The sequence below is a fragment of the Belonocnema kinseyi genome, chromosome 9 (genome assembly GCF_010883055.1).
Source record: "Belonocnema kinseyi isolate 2016_QV_RU_SX_M_011 chromosome 9, B_treatae_v1, whole genome shotgun sequence".
NCBI lineage: Eukaryota > Metazoa > Arthropoda > Insecta > Hymenoptera > Cynipidae > Belonocnema > Belonocnema kinseyi.
In genome coordinates this window covers 101,283,382-101,289,152 of record NC_046665.1, presented here as the reverse complement: position 1 = coordinate 101,289,152, position 5,771 = coordinate 101,283,382, and the positions used below count along the sequence as shown (strand labels likewise).

The 5,771-nt window shown below is 33.5% G+C and overlaps 1 protein-coding gene across 1 annotated transcript in view; it reads right to left on the bottom strand.

Moving 5' to 3' along the window:
* LOC117179939 (15-hydroxyprostaglandin dehydrogenase [NAD(+)]-like) overlaps window positions 1-1,935 on the bottom strand; it is a 23,373-nt gene extending 21,438 nt beyond the window's left edge. Inside the window, exon 1 of the mRNA XM_033372169.1 lies at window positions 1,857-1,935. The gene's annotated coding sequence lies outside the window, so the exon portion shown is untranslated. The remainder of the gene's footprint in view (window positions 1-1,856) is intronic.
* Between the last annotated feature and the right edge of the window lie 3,836 nt (window positions 1,936-5,771).

Below are 5,771 nucleotides of genomic sequence, written 5' to 3'. Positions count from 1 at the left end.
TGCTCCAGTAAATCGGATACAATTTTGTGAAATTTAACAAATTTCTTAACGAATAACCTGGCGTCAACTGACGTTTTACTGCGTTTTTAGCATTAAAGACTCCGGAAGTCGCCGAATCGTTATTACGTGCAAGCATGATAACGTAATTCAAAACCTCATTCGGAAAAAGTTATTTCCCTTTTTATTACGTTTTTTGGTCATTCAAGATAATACATAGATACATTAAAAATAAGCAAAAATCGTATCACAAAAAAATACGTATAATTTCACTGGGAAACTATATGTTTGAAAATAAAAAAAAAAGTTGGTCAACGTTTTCGCAGTCACGGCAAGTCTGGGAACCGCAGAACGTAAAGTGGGAAACCATACAATTAGAATTAGTTTAATTTTTTTTCATAATTGATAAAAAAAAATCTAAAGCACAAAAAATTGGTCTTTTACCTGTCTGATATTCACAAACGACCCACTTACGGCCGTCGTTTGTGGATAATTCTTTAGATGTTTTTAAAGTTATGATACTTCTATTTTGCACCATTTTTGGCCCGACTGAGTCCCGGTGGGAACTCGGTCAGATCCCAGCCGGGCAATTAACAAAATAGTATCCTGGTTTGACCCGGTCAGTTTATGGCCAGAAACCTTCTTCTGGTCGGGTCAAACCGGGCTATTTCTACATGGGATATGTGTCAATTAAAATTATGTCTTTGCAATGTTCTCAATGTTTGTCGACATATATCGAAAAAGAACAAATTTTTGGCTGCAACAGTTGTAAATTCCTGTAAATTCCGGTAGATTTTTCTGGTTATCAATTCTTTTAGATGTACTTTTTTCGTAAAATCTTCTAGGAAATTAAAAATACAATAAAATACAATAATATACATTAAAAAAGTACGAAATTCTTTAGAATAATAGAAAAAAAGTTTTAATTTCCTGCAATGTTGGTTGTAATTTATTGTATTAATTTGTAAATTCCAGTAGAAAAATTTAATTAAAAAATATAAAATCCTGCAGTTTTCTGCAATACCTCGTGGATTTTTACAAAAACTTAATAAAAAGTTATACAGAGAGGGGCAATATAATTCCCCATCATGAATTCAATTAATTTGGGCAATCAAACACCAAGAAGAGGCAACGGCTTCTTCCAATACAGCCAACAGCGATATGGAAAGGTTGTATCTTCTAATCTCTCACAATGGTCAAATGCGAAAAAGTCCATGGCCAAAAAATTCAACCAGAAAGTCTTTCTCCTACGTTGCAAAAGGCAAAATTTACCTCAAAAACATCTTAACTTTTAAACTTTAACTTCTATTCAGTTTGACAACAACATATTTTAAAGATATAGTGCTAAAACAGAACAACACAAATGTTTATGAAAAGTTCTTTCAATTAGAATCAAGGAAAATACAATCAATTTTTGAGGTTCACAAAAATAATTCAAAATCCAAGTTTCAAAATCTCATCAGTGAAAATAATACTCAGGAAAATAGTTCTTCTTTTTCTACACACACAAATGATTTTCAAAATAATGTTCTAAGCGAATAATAGTTAGTCAATAAAACTAATATCGAAATACCTGAAGTCGTTAAAAATACCGTTGGCCTTGGAAAAAATGTCGGATTACCTTTATCAAGTAAAAAATTGCCTATTAAATATTTCGTTGCTGACTTCGAGTCTACTATACATCACATACCAGAACACAGTAGAAATCCAGCGAGATTAAAATTTGTAAACTGCAATAACAATTTTTCACAACAAAACAATCGACAAAAATCCCCTTCAAACGAATTTCAAAAACAACTGCAGCGAGATGTAGCATTTTCTAAGAGGTTCTTAAAAGACAATCCAAATATTTTATTTACCAAAACGGAGAAACGGAATACCACAGTGGCTATGTACCAGACTGATTATGATAAAAAACTTCTTTCAATGCTATTACATCAAAGCTCGCATCGAATATTAGATCATGCTTCCACTAAAGATATTTAAAAAGATTAAATAAAGTCGTTACCGAATGAGTAACGAAAAAACACATTAACGAAAACACAGCAAAACAATTAAAGTCTCTAATAGCATTCCTGACAGATGTTACGGGTTACCAAAAATTCATAAACTTAACATTCCTCTTAGACTTATAGTATCCACGAATGGCAGTCCAGCTTACAACCTAGCAAAGTATCTCGGTTCAACGCATTAAAATATTTATATTAGGCAATAAAAAACGTTATGATGAAATTAAAACCAAAGCGGAAATACCACTTACAGAATTTAGAAATGGCCTTCGAGCTTGCATCACTAACTCCGCAGTTAGATTTCAAGGCATAGCGTAGAAACAGAAATCAGGCTTTCCTATGGGATCTCCCCTCTCCCCTATTTTTGCAGATATCCTAATGGACAATCTAGAAAAAGAATGCCTTGCAAAACTTTCATTCGAACTTCTATTATATTTCCGTTATGTAGATGATATCATAAACGCAGTACCAGAAACCGAAGTTGATACTATTCTGAATATTTTTAACAATTACAATAATAAATTGAAATTCACCCTCGAGAAAAAAACTAACATTAAAATCAGTTTTATAGACGTAGTGGTTATTCGCGATGGTGACAGAAAAACTCTCACTACTAGTACGGAAGAGATATATATCCCTACCATACATACAGGGACTTTCGGGAAAATTGTCAGGCATTCTAAAATCTTTCAACGTAAAACCGGCCTTCCGTAATGTGAATGATTTATCATGCATTTTAACATAAAAAAAGATCCCATTCTTACACTTGACAGTAAAAATGTAGTTGAAAAAATTCCTTTTTCTGTTTGTCACTCCTTCTGCATTGACACAACAAAACGTTCGATTAAACTGAGAATTCACGAACACACAAAAGACGTTTACAAACCACCTTCAAAATATATCGCATTAACTAAACATTCCTGGTATGAAGATCACAGCTTTGATTTTCAACAGACTAAAATTATTGGCAAAACTGTTAATTACAAGAAACGCATGTTACTAGAAATGATTCACCCTGCAAACGAAGCCATACTATCAATTAAAGAACAGACAGTCAAAAACTTTCTTTTTTTTATAAGGCTTTATTTTGTTATGGTGAAAAAGGCTCAAAGGTGTTTTTAAAAATATGTGATATCTCTAGTGAGATATCACGTGCCTTTATTTAGTATAGTTACAGAGTCAAGTCAAGATTAGAACTGGCTTAGTGGCCCTAATGCCCTTTAATATATAGGCTGCTTATCTAAAGGAGAAGGCTGGGGCTATTTACATATTACAGCCCCCTTTTTGGATTGTTTTTAGTCTCTAAAAACCTAAAATTTTAAAGATCTAGGTGTGATTATTTTCGGTACAGAAACATTAGTATTAATTATTGGAACTGCCTCTTGTCGGTGTACAGTATTGGCTTTGTTTCCGAAACTACAATTTGTATAACAGTTGCCTATTAGACGCTTCACAAGATCAATTATAGCGTTGAACAGTCCTATTTTATGCATAGTCAAGAAGGTAATTATACCTAAAAATGTGTATCCTAAATATCTTAACCATTCTAAAGCATTTTGTTTCCATGTTTGGCCTCGGTGATGACTTGAAATCGTGTCTAAAATGCTTTCTGGTTTTCTAGACTAAGGTGTATGTTGCGTAGCGTATTTCAGTCGATAATGTTTGGTAGTAAAATCATTTTGTTCTTTATTAAAGTCATGTCGGGTATGTCTAGGTCGTATGTTAAATTCAGTTTTACTGTCCGCGTGACATTTAGGTTGTTATTTCTAATATTCAATGAAATTCTTGGCGACATAATTTTGCAATTTTGTCCTGTTATTATAAATGTTCCTATATTAATGGTTTGGGAGTCCATTGAGTGATTGGGGCAGATCAAGTCGATTTGCTCCGTTTGGGTAAATATAGCTATGTATCCATTTGAAATTGGTATATAAGTCTCTGGCTGGAGTAAAAATGTTCCTAATTTACATTTACCTTTAGATTGGGTGTTAAGGAGACTAGCGTCGCAAGTATCCTGTTGATAAGTCAAGAAGTCAGGTTGCTGTCTCTTGCATACTTTAATTCCTTCCACTGATTTACATTTACTTAAACTTTCTTTATCAGTTGGTACATAGATGTACCTTCCGGTGAGGAGATATTCATGGTCCAATATGATACTCGTAAAAGTCCCATCTTTTTGTTTATTAGGGAGAGGTATTATTCTTTCGATAGTCAAGATATCGTTTTTTAATGCCGGTAATTTTATAATGTATATTAAACACTCTTTTTTTGTCAGTATATTGATATCTGCTGAGTCAATTATTCTTTGATAGTTAGTTTCTTGTCCTTCAAAGTGGTATCTTGTCTTATACTGAGTTTAGAATTCTTGGATGGTGGATTTTAGTATTGCGGGTGTGACAATTGTTGGTTCAATCATTCCATGTTTACCGATGTTAATTGCGTTTAAAGCGGTCGACAGGTCTTCACTCATTTCGGAGATGAAGATCTCTAAGGTTGTTATCTTATCCTGTAATAGGAGTTGTTTTCGGTTTTCATTTGACGAGTTTACTAATTGCTTCATTAATTGACTTTCGGCCATGAGCCTGCCGTTAAGACTTTGCATATCTTGTGAGGAACTACCAAGAATTAGTTTAATGATCTTCGTATTATTTTTGACAATTTCGGCCACCTTTTTATTATCCGAATAGACTTAATCAAATTCGTAGTTAACTTGATCTATGTCGTTTTGGGATAATGTACCGAAAAGTGTTTTCGAAATATCTCCAACAAAATTGAATAAACCTCTTCTGAATCTAGTTTTCCCCATAATATTATGTAATAAAATTTCTTTTGTTTTTAATCGATTGTACCTGTAAACCATACTATTAACAGTGTTTTTAACTGGGCATTTACTATCGCAATTTTGGACTAAAAGGTCCTTTAATTTGTTAATGTTGTACATTCTCTCATGAGTATTGGTGAGGTTAATTCCGATTATCAGTGTCCATTGTTCTTCGTAAATAGTAGCTAAACCGAGTTCCTCTTTATATAGGTTAGTCGTCAGCGGCTCGATTCTCACTTGAGCTCTCACCAGGGTTATCATTGTCAGTAGGGATAGACTGACCTCCATCTGAAAAATAAGGCATGACGTTGTCAATATGTACTTGTACTACCTTATTTTTTGTTAGGATTTTAAGATTTTTGTTGTCCAGAAAGTTAATTATTTTATAAGGACCTTTCCAGGAGGGATCTAGTTTGTTGGTCTTTGTATTGTTTTTTACCTTAACCAACCGATCTACTTTATACAGTGGGTGATGATTTATAATTTTCGCGTCGAGGTATTTTTTCGTCTTTTCATTTTCTAAACTAATTCTTTCCCTGGCTCTGGAGAGTTTTGTCTCGTGCTTTTTCTTCCATTTTCTAATTAATTCTTGGTAAGTTATATTCGGGTTTTGCTGGACGGTTGATGGTAGATTGGGTTCTCTTCCGAAGGTAAGTTCAAACGGTGAGAATCCAGTAGTTTGATTTGTTGTTGTGTTTACGACAAAATTTATAAATTTTAAGTTATCATCCCATTCTTTGTTATTTTCTGCCTTAGATGTTTTGATTAAATTTCCGAGCGTCGAATGCATTCTTTCGATGTTTCCGTTTGATTGTGGGTGAAAAGCTGTCGTTTTGATATGCTGTATTTTGAGGGCTTCTTCGAACTGTTGCATTAGGTCAGAAATGAAGTTTTGTCCTTGGTCAGTTAATATTGTTTTTGGTGCTCCGAAGGTGTAAATGTAG